Genomic DNA, 12,015 nt, shown 5'->3' with positions numbered 1-12,015 from the left:
TCAGTCAACAGGCCCGTCTAGAGTTTGAATGGACAGGTATCAGTCAAAAAGCCTGTCTAGAGTTTGAATGGACAGGTATCAGTCAAAAAGCCCGTCTAGAGTTTGAATGGACAGGTATCAGTCAAAAAGCCCGTCTAGAGATTGAATGGACAGGTATCAGTCAACAGGCCCGTCTAGAGTTTGAATGGACAGGTATCAGTCAAAAAGCCCGTCTAGAGTTTGAATGGACAGGTATCAGTCAAAAGGGAGACATCGAAGAGGAAGGACGGGTGGGGACTAGGAATCAACATTTGGAATGTCAACAGGTCAGCTCCATATATGGAGATCTACGGGTTTGAGGTTTGAAGTCAGATGTATAGAGTTGCTGGCCAGCTCCATATATGCAGATCTACAGGTGATGGCTATCCAGGGTTTGATGAGGTCAGTGTCGTGATCTCCATATATGTTGGTGGCGTGACGTGTCACGAGGCGTGACCATATATGGAGGCGGGACACGACGCACTGACTGACTGACTGACGGGAAATGTATGTTTGCAAAGTAAACACGACCTATGGTCGCAATAATACCTCTGGATCATTCATCTGCATGGCCGGTTGGGATTATGCTTCATCAGACTGAACTGAATATATGCATTTCCTTTGGGGACTGTCTTTCCTGGCCAGGTATAAGTAAACAACCCATGGTTCTTCCATAGACGGTATTATTAGACAGTATGGAGGGAAAGAGACGATGGTTAGAGAGTGATGAGGGACTAATTTGAACCCATAACAAGGTGATCAGGTCTGATTAGGTCTCTGTGGTCCTTCTAGTATATAACCACAGTGAGTCTGAGCCAGTCGAACCACCAAGGAGTGTTATGTCAGTTTGTGTGGACTTTTAAGGGATGTTGTCTTCCTGCTCACTGCATCAAATCTGGGTCTCAATGATAGAAATGTCATGCTGTGCCTATATTAGAAGTAACACGGTGTATAGGTAGCCTTGGTCTCATGAGGGACCAACATGTATGATGTTGTGAAGTAAAGCACTTAGCCGCGCCGTTGTGCGTCATAGCCTGAAGGCAACGTTATACAATACAGGCATGCATGTACAGTATGTGATGTCAGACCTATTTCCATGATAGATTGTTGTTATGGTTTGCCGTTCTTGGCAACAACAAAAAAAAGGTAAAAATAAGTAATTTATAAATAATTCAAATCAACGGTGATCTCATTTCAATGTGCCTCCACAACAACATCGTTAATGGGCTGCCATTAATAGCGTTTCATATGTGCATTACATATGCTTTGTAAATAATGTTTCTTGCGCGCGTGATTATGGTAGAGCACAGGTTTGCATGTTTATGGTAGTTTGCAGAAAACCTAAATATCCTCAAAAGTTTGGAAGTAAGGAAGACTTTAAAAAACGAATACACTCAGCTACCAGTCTGACCTCATGACTGGAGGGTACTCTAAAACTGTAAACTCGGAGAAAAATAAACAAGATCTGTCTGAGAAGTATAAACCTCAGCCCCTTTACAAACACACTGGCACACGCACGGCACGCACACAGGCATACAAGCACACAAACAATCCACACGCACACGCTATAGTGTTACTGTGCGTACACACAAACACGCACACACCTTGCCCTGCATGGGGCCACTTTGCACTACACTCCTGAACTTCAATATTTCATCTGCACAACAGAGACGGAGCCAGAGAGGAGAGAAGCCCTCCGTGAAATAATTAAACATCCAGCAGGGATGCAGCCACACAGCAGCCGCCGTCCCATCCTAAGTAATAGATCAAATGAAAGCTGTCCCTCAGATCATTAATAATGAGTGTGGTATGGAGAGAGAGACGGGGGTGGGTGGGTGGGTGGGGAGGGAGTGGGAGGGCATAAGGGGTGGTACCGGGTGGAGGGAGGGAGGGCATGGGGGTAGCATGAGGCCTGTGGTGTGTGTGTGTGTGTGTGTGTGTGTGTGCCTGTGTGTCGGGGGAGGAGGTGGGTTTTCTGGTCCCCTGGCGAACACCCTCCTCCACCGGGCCCGAATTGGCAGCCAGATGAAGCGACGCGGGCGAGAGGACGCCATGCATGTGATTTGGGCGCCGGCCGACTGTGTGTGTGTGTGTGTGTGTGTGTGTGTGTGTGTGTGTGTGTGTGTGTGTGTGTGTGTGTGTGTGTGTGTGTGTGTGTGTGTGTGTGTGTGTGTGTGTGTGTGTGCCGAACTCTGTACATCCACAGCAATGTCTATATATGTACGTCCAACTGTCAAATAATCCACACTTCCTACAGACAAACGGACAGGTTAGAGGGAATTAACCCATTTTGGGCGGGAACCCCTTTTTTGGTGTTATAGCATTATGTCATGGTTTAGCTATTGGAAAATAGCAGATCTACAAGCTCATAGCGCTACGAGCTTGTAGATCTGCTATTTCTTTTGAAGAAGAATCGTGGAAAAGTGACATGAAAGTGTTTGAGAACGACTGGCATAGAAAAACATAGCTTTTTTTCAAGAAAACGGTCAGGATTTTTAGAAGACATTTTTTTGCAGAATGGTTCCCATGAGGTCAAAATGGGTTAATGATGCTCCCCTGCATCCTGCGGGGGGGGGGGGGGGGGGCAGGGAGCAGGGATTGGGCACGCTGGCGGATTGTTTCAGTTTGGGAGAGGAGAGGAGAGGAGCTGAGTTGGCACGGCAGACAGGCAGAGATAGGCTGTGTTTGCGTCTGGGATGGGGGGGGGGGGGGGGGGGGGGGGGGAGGATGAAAGAGGGAAGGGCAGCAGAGGGGAAAGGAGGAGGGGATTTGTGTGTGTGTGTGTGTGTGTGTGTGTGTGTGTTGGGGCAGTGTAAAGAGCAAGGAGAGATTCCATGAATCCCATCATCTGTGCCTCCAGAATCCTCCAGCTGGCAGGTAGAGCATATTCCCCAAATACTATCCCACCCCTCCCGCCCCCCCCACCCCCCCCCCCAACCACCTCCATAAGCCACCCCCGCCTCCAAATATGTATCATCCCAAAACAGACTCAAATACAAGCCCGTCCTCTCCTCTCCCAAATATTCCCCATCCTTCCTGACAGCCTCCTTCCCTCGACGATGTCGACCGCCCTCAACCCAACTGCCAAAATCTGTGCATGCGTGAGTGATTTTGTCAGAATGGATTACAATCTGAAAAATTGGGCAAAAACAAGTGCATGCCAAATTCAATGTATGTTTTGTTTTACTTTGGTTATACTGAATTATAAATAAAATAAAACATTCATTATTTTGCAATAGACAAATGTTACAAGCAAAAATAATGGATGTTAGTGGATACAGTAGCTATAGGTTTAGCAACATTTATATTGTATCACAACCACATCAAATCTAGCATCCCTATGCTGGGGTAAACATTCGACAAAATAGCCGAACTTTAAAAAAAATATATATATATCCCACGATTTTTGCTACCCTTTTTTCACCCAGTGTCGATTGTCTATAGTGACTAGACTCTAGTCTACTGTAACGCTGGGCGATATACTGTACACTCCCTCTGCCAACCTGGGGAGAGCAACGGACTGACCTCCTGCTTCCTTCAATGCATGAGACGCTTCTTTTCATCTGACTGGGTTTCTACTTGTCAACAATTAGACTGCTGAACAAGAACTATAGGACTGGTGACGCCGCACAGACTGAACTGAACTGGTCTCCTTTTAGTAGAGACTACTTTATATATATACACGTAGGCTAGATCACTATTATTTAATTATTTGATACATATTGTGTCATGTACTATGCACTTTCTTCTTTTAACTGCAATGATGAGCTTGCACAAACAAGAATTTCACCCATGTTACTTCTAATGTGACGTGACAATAAAGTTTGATTCTGATTCTGTGAGTGGAACACGTTATTCCAACGAACCCGTTCCTTTCCCCTCCATCAGGCGCTCCGGCTGGCCTTGGGGGAGGCAAGAATAACAGATCTACAAGGTCTCAACATGTCGCACTGTGGTGTTTTGTTTTGCTTGTACATCAGCTATACGTATTTTCGGCATGAAGAGATTGTAGTGCGTGTAGACACCGGGGGGGGACTCCGCCGGTCAGCGAAGTATACAGGGCTTAAGTGGTTAATATGTTGGTTAATTAAGGCTCTTTGTTTTTAGATGGTAGCTTATGGATTAGTGGGTCAAAGGAATTAAAAGGTAACAGAGTGAAATCAGTGTTTGAGGGATCAAATGGATGTTACTGTAGGCTTGCTACTATACAGGTGGAAAATTACAAATTGCTAATTAGAGCTTCCAAATCTCCTACGCTCCATTAATATCTAGAGATTCTAGACTTTGTAAAAACCAGCAGGCCCCGATTTACCATTGGGCTAGGGTGGGCTGCATTTCTTTTTAATGATGTAATTGTAAAGTATTGCAATCCAATTGAAGTGAGTTTTGTTATGGTTGTATTTTGGTTAAAACATTGAGAGCTGTGAGGTAGATGTGGAAAGCCAGATCCACTTTATTTCGGGCCACATCGCGCAGCCGGGGAGGGCCCTGCAATTTTGTCTAGCCCGGGGCCCCTACTACTGTAAATCCAGCCCAGTGAGTGTAATGTAATCTAAGGGCCCGGAATCTAAGGGGCCGGTCCATTTGGTTTCATTTGTACAATCTCTGATTTACAAACGGATGAATTAACATTGAGGATTGTATACGATCTCCTCTATCTCCTCTCCTCCTCACAACCACCACCTGATTTACACTTGGTTGTCGGCCGCACACCAGAAATAGCTGATACAACCTCACAGCGCGTCCCAATGCGGTTGAGAGAAAACACATTAAGAGTTTGTAGATCAGCTATTTTCTGTGCACAGCACAGTATAAAGCAGGCTGTATAAGCATCAAACACAACACATTAAACACATATCCACCACTGACTCTGCTAGCACCACACCATGCCCTCTGAACTCAGCAGGGGGGGACGGGGGGGGGTGGCAAACACCCAGCCTCATTTTCTGTGGATGACTGGGGGTGGGCTTGGGGGCGGGGGTGATGCAAAAAGAAAAACATTAAAGGGTGGATTTGAAATGATCTGTATAGCGAGTCACAACAACACACTGTGAGATTCAACGTGAAATAGAAAAGCTTGGGGGGGGGGGGGGGAAGAAGAACACCTCGACCAAAACATGGCAGGAATGGGAGTTATTTGGCTGGAATTTCCACCCACCTCCTTTTAAGATACCTAATTGAAAACGGATGTATAATTCAACAGCTTCTCCATCTAGCAGCCATCAGCCTTTGTCACGGTGTCTTTGAATGCACGCTTGCTAGGGAGCAGGCAGACATCTCCTATCCATATAGGTGAGGCAGGTATCGGGCGCTTCTGTATGTATTTAACCCATTCTGACCTGAGATCAGATTCATACGAGGTTTCCACGGGACACACACTGGTCTGATTAACCCATTCTGACCTGAGATCAGATTCTAAAAATGTCAGTCGTTCTTCGAATTAAAAAAAAATAGCAGACCTACAAGCTCGTATCGCGCCACTCGGTGGCGCGCTATGAGCTTGTAGATCTGCTATTTTTCAATAGCTAAAGCATAACATGATGCTAACACCAAAATGGGTTCCCGTTCAGAATGGGTTAAGATGCCATTACCTATTCACACTGTGCCTATTCTTATGGATGTTTTCGGGGAAAAGATAGGTGCTGTATACGCCACGGTATAGGTGTTGATTTAGTGAAAACCTCGGCGGTTTTTTGCCTGGCGGCCGTTGGGGGGGGGGGGAGAGGCTTCACCAAGAAACGGTTAAATATTTAAACACTGCTATGTGAGATCTCATTAAAAGTGGCACATCAGCCCCCATCAGGCAGGCCCCTGCAGCAGTCCTTCACAACAGACTCCTGAAAAAGCCAGTTAGAACTCGGCGGAGTGTGACAAAACAGCTATTGTCTATTTACTGTGCAGAAGTCGAGGATAAATCATCATATGCCGTATAAGTGCGGCGGTTGGCAGCGGCTGCGAACGAGTCGTATAAGTCATCATATCTAGGACAGGAAATGATTGAGACTCAGTTCTGTTGTGACAGCTGCAGACTAGCAGAAATGTGCCAGAGAAACTAAATAACACGACAAGGCGACCAGACTAATATTTCCATAACATGTAAACACACGCAAATACGCACACACGCACGCAAACGCGCGCACACAAACAAGACGGAGAACAAACTTTGTCTCTGGAGTCTTGTCGTGCCTTCCTACAAAATCTGGGCAATTAATTCCAACGCTATTGTTTGGGGCCTCCCTATTTTTAGCCTGGGCTGCCCTCTCAAATAAATTGATTTCCTGTGGCGAACTTGGAATGTTCCGTATGTGCTATGTTGTGTTTTTTTTCCCCCTTCCCCTGCTTCCCCAACACACACACACACACACACACACACACACACACACAGAGATATGAATGTTCCTTCTGTGCTATGTTGTGTTTTTTTCTCTCCCCATCCCATGCTTTCCCAACACACACACACACATATATGCCATCCTTCTTTCCCCAGAGGAATAAATCAAAGGCAACACTGCCAACTTCTACACAGCTGCATGTACATGCACTGTATGTGTGTCTCTTTTTATAGTTGGAAATGGTTTATTTTTGTCTCAGTTCCATTAATGCGTTAGGCATGTCTCCACCTTCATCAGCATCAAGCATCGCCAGACAGTCGAGGAGCGACTTGTTTGTCAGACAAGTGGTTAACTGAGTCTATCTACATCGTTCTCTCTCTCTCTTGTACACAGTGTCTCTCTCTCTCTCTCTCATACTATCTACACACTCAGTCTTTGATTCTGTCTCCCGAGACACAGAGGTCTGGTTTTTCCGTGGTCGCTGTGACAGAAACGATGGCTGGGTCAAAACAGACTAAAGCTCTCACATGGAGAGAAGATATTTAACCCATTTAGGCCTCCTGACGTTGGAATTAAAAAAAATGTCTTCTAAATCATGACAGTTTTCTGAAATACCCATGTTTCTACCTATGTTTCCAAAATTTGCACCACGATAAAAAAATAAATAGCAGACCTACAAGTTCGTAGCGCGCCACTCGGTGGCGCGCTATGAGCTTGTAGATCTGCTATTTTTCAATAGCTAAATTATAACAATGTTTAAAACACCAAAAGGGGTTCCCGCACAAAATGTGTTAAACATCCCAGTCGCTTACACATAAATAAAAGTAGAGCAACTTGATCCCGGACTCTTGTAATGGTGTCGGGGGAGTGACTGGTCTTTGATGAACGCAACCAAAGACAGATGCATGGTGGGTAGGGACGGGTTGGAGGGGGAAATGTACAGCACGCTCGCAGGGAGTGGAGGAATTACAATGCAGAGATACTGACAGAGAAAATGAGAATAACACTGCGGAATATAAATCATTAAGCAGAGCAAATGTTTGCTGAAGTTCAGTGGGATATAAGTCTGTACAAGTGAGCCGTGCATTGTAATATATCAAATTATTATTATTTCCTTTCCTTTCCTGTTTTTTTTTTTTTTTTTCGGTATAATGTGTGCTGTCTGTTTGCGCGGGTATAGCTATAGCGCTCTGGCACGTTAATGTTTCATGAGCGCCAATTCCTCAAACCAAATGACCAGGGATTTGGGCCAGGATCACATTTCCATTTCTGTCTCTCACACTGCCTTTGTTACAGACTGTACTCTGAAAAAGTACAGGATTAAAACATAAAATAAAAGCCCTTGGGCTGTGTGTGTGTGAGAGGGAGAAGAGATTGAGAGGGAGAGAGAGAGAGAGAGAGAGAGAGAGAGAGAGAGAGAGAGAGAGAGAGAGAGAGACACCCTACTAGATCCCAGTTCCTTATCCTGACTAAGCCGTATGAATCCCCCTACACCCATTTAGCTTGCTCACTCCACGGCTCTCCTGTGTGAGAGAACCAGGCCTTTGCCTACTTTACAGTCTCCTCGCCGCTGCTACTGAAAATATTGAGTTTATAGCCGTTCATCTCAATAATCAACACCATAGACCCATCAAGCCTGGAGGAGGGACTATGGGAGCCGACAGGGGAACAGGATTCATATTGGCTTTTATGCTACCTCCAAAACTCTTCACACAACCAGTCACGTCGTGCCTCCTGGCTCTCCTCAACACTTTGTGTTCAGTGAGCAGTCCTCAGGGAGGCCCGACGGAAAGCAGAAAACATCTTCAACACAACTCCGAGGATGACTCGCTCCTCGGAGCTGTCTGACGCCACCGATAAAGAAAACTTTACCTCATAATCGCGACTGTGGTTTAACTGTGCACAGAACGCATGCCACACGGAAATACCTCCTGATGTGACATTTACATTACACATACGGCAGTAACGATATGCAGAAACCCGCTCACACGCTGTGCCGAATGTCGCAGATATATATCTCAAGTTGCAGCCATTTCAAATGTTCAAGGTATATATGATGCAATTCCCCTATGGCTCGGAAAACTTCAAACTGACGGATGATGCAGCGTGCCCTCGAGGGAAGAAAGGGAAGAAAAAGATGACAAAACTTTTTTTTCTTTCTCAGGTAAACAATGCACTGTGGACGATGTGAACAAGGCGATGCTCTGCCTTGTACAACCTCCCTCCACATTCATCTGTGTGCTTTAATTGGACGCCGACCGGACACAGGTATACGCACGGACGGTGCGTACAAGTTAACTGATACGGCGGCGCAATGACAAAAGAACAACTCGCCTTCCAAACACCCTCTAACGGGAGCCAGGCAATGATGTAGCTGGCTGGAGTCTGGCTGGAGCAGTTATCCATCTCGCCCTGTGCTGCCAGCTGTCAGAGAGCACAGCTCCAGCTAGCCGCCGGTGGCAGGTGTAATCAATATGGGCTCCACAGAGAGTTACACTACCAGAGGCCAGTCTTCACTCTCTAACCCGTCTCTGTCTCTCCAGGGGGAACAGTAGGCAGGCGGGCAGGGGAGGGTGTGTTTGATGTCTCCTCCTGGGCCAAGATGGAGCAGCACACATTCCTATATAGCTCTTCCTATGGAAGACATTTGGTGTTGTTATTGTTCGTCTGACGGAGTTGTGTGTGTAATGTGCTGCTGCAATAAGTCGCCGGGTTATGAAGTCTTATAGTATAGCGGACACAGTTGTCGAATAGTTTTGTAGTAATGCAGTCGTGCAGACATACAGCCCTTTGCACTGGGATAGAGCTTTAGAGGAGGAGTACAGCCTGAACCCATGAATTATCAAGACAAACAACACTACAGCTCAAAACCTAGTATATAGGCCTATCAGATTGCTGAACCGTGCATGAAATGGCGACGGGCATTTCATGCTATTTATACAGGTAGCGGTGACACTCGTGACGTAGCTTAATCCTGTAACTTCATCATTGATGTTCAGGTTTTTGTGTTATCCCCATAGAGGGTTTGGTCATGCCAGTTGAATAGATCATTCTGACTGCATTGAACCAAATAAATGAGTGTGTTCCACAGACGGTAAAAATATGTGCATTTGTTAAGTGCCTGCAAGTAGCGCTTTCTCTCTCACACACAAACAAATATACTCTCTCTCTCTCCCCCTCTATCTTCAGCACATGCCATAGCCTGGAAGCACTATGGCAACTGGCCAGGTAGGTTATTAGGATTATTATATCATAGCCCGGAGGGACGATTGCTCTGCGATTGGTTAGTTTGTTGTTATGCCAACCAGCCGACCAATGCCGTGACTTCATCAGTCAGTCAGCGGACTGAGTGAGTGACTCAGTGAGAGACAGCCAAAAGCAATGCTTCATCCAGTATGTAAGTATCAAACATAGCAGCTCAAAACGCTGTGCAAAGCGACCTGTTTCGACCTTGTAGATCTGCTACCTTTGCTATTTTTGTATTTGAATCCTGAAAAAAACGTTTTGGGCAATACACCTCATATCATATATACAGGCAAAATTAAAATACACAATAATTGCCATGTAAAAAAAAACTAAATATCAAATTTCAGTAAATCATTTTGGATTATTTATGCATCTGCATTTCATTTATGACCTTGACCAACCAACCATTGCAATGTATGTCCTACAATGTTCTTTTCATGTGGGTCACACTTTATCTGTTTATAAACTTTGTCAACTGAATAATGCATCAATTTACAGAGATAATGAGGGTAAATTAGTCTCTCTCAAACACTCATGCACTACACTATGTCTGTCTGTCTGTCTGTGTCTCTCACACACACACACACACACACACACACACGCGCGCGAGCGTGCGCTCACACGAATGAGCGTATTAGTATATGCACACACTCACATAATGGTATGCCATTATGTGCAGGTACCCTAAAGGTGTGCACTTCTCCAACTAAATGGAAGCTATCTCAAAGCACAGCAGTAGAGACGAATAAACAGCACATTTAAAACAATCTTCCATTTTAATGACTTGTTGTCTTTAATAAAAAGTAATTTACTGAAATGTTTTTAGGGTATCTCTCTGCAAGAGCAGGGGGAGGAGTTCTAAAATAGTAATATTTTTGCCTGAAGAAGAAAAAACGTATATATTTGCATGCACAGCATACACTTTTATTCATGACTTTCCACGCTCGATATTCACATACAGACACACTTGTAGGAGGACATTTGTATTGTATTATTTAACAGCCATGGTACTATATAGAAGCACTGAAGCAGATATTATATATAGATAGATTATAGATGCCACTTTAAACCTGGTTAAAATTGAAGCATGTCATATGACATATGCCATCAAAATAGTGCTCAAGTGGATACATCTCTATATTCTTATGTCCTTTTACCAGGAGTTGAGATTTAAAAAAATATATTTTCCTTAAAAAAACGAATCCATTCTATTCTATCGCACATCATGCAGACGTTTGATTTACTTACTCACTTGGCCATGTTTAATTGTTTACACGGCAACGATCAAGACAGAAAACGACAAAGTGCCATTGCATTCTCACTTTTTATCCTGCATTTAACTAACTAGATGGAGGGCGCAAAACGCTGTGGCGTGCATGTTGCGTGGCTAAGTATAAGTGGCGGTGACGCGCTGCCAGATAGACCAGTCACGCATGCGTAGAATAGCCTCGGTGGTCCCAGCCTTACTTCATCTGCCAAGAGAAAAGCCTGGTCACAACCTGTCCTATAAGGCTGTGTGTATCGGAGGAAGTGTCCAGCCGGAAACATCCGTCAGATGCATTTCCCCCCGGATACGATAATGTTTTTGACCAATCACAACACTTGTTTCATTCACGGAGAATGTAAACAGGAAGCCAGCATTCCCTCCATTTCCTTGATGGTACTTCTGCCAAAATCCTGCTACTTCCGCCAATACACGCAGGTCTTGCCCAGCGTGTGCGTAGAACCACTTCCGTTCTACTTCCTATCACATGGCTGTTTGTTTACATTCACCAATAGTTTCACAGCTCGCTAAATTTGTATTCCTAGGATGAGCAGGGAGAGGGACCAAGTGCTTGCTCATCCTAGGAACTCAAATATATCGCCTACGGCTCTGCACCCAATGTAATAAACATAAGTAACTGGAGCCATGATGTCACACGTTGTGCGGATTCACCGTGTTGCCCCTTGTCATGGAGCCACCAGGTGGTGGAGAGCTTTCAAAGATTTCATTTTGTTATGTTTTCAACCACCGTTGAAAACGGATCTGATCTTATATTTTGCCGTTTTCTCAAGAGACCGTTGTCGTCTAAACGTGGCCTAAAAAAATGATTCAATTTACCAAAAAGAGTGCTCTGCCAGTGTCAGGCTTCAGTTCAAAAGCAATGGAGTCATTCTTCACAAAAGGACTGAGAGGCGAAACGCAACTGGTTAATCTCAAAACCACCTGACAAGACCTGACCTCCAGGTTACCCTGAGGAAAGACCGACAACAAAAGGCAGAGATATTATTACAGGGTTAGACCCATCTCTCTCTCTCTCTCTCGCTCACACACACACACACACACACACACACACACACACACACACACACACACGCGCGCGCACGCACACAGGCGCATGCATGCCTATATGGGGAGGACATTCACTCCATTGTGAAA

The sequence above is a fragment of the Protomyctophum bolini genome (genome assembly GCF_963924005.1).
Source record: "Protomyctophum bolini genome assembly, chromosome: 15".
In the NCBI taxonomy this organism is placed as follows: Eukaryota; Metazoa; Chordata; class Actinopteri; order Myctophiformes; family Myctophidae; genus Protomyctophum; species Protomyctophum bolini.
This window is presented reverse-complemented; position numbering follows the sequence as displayed.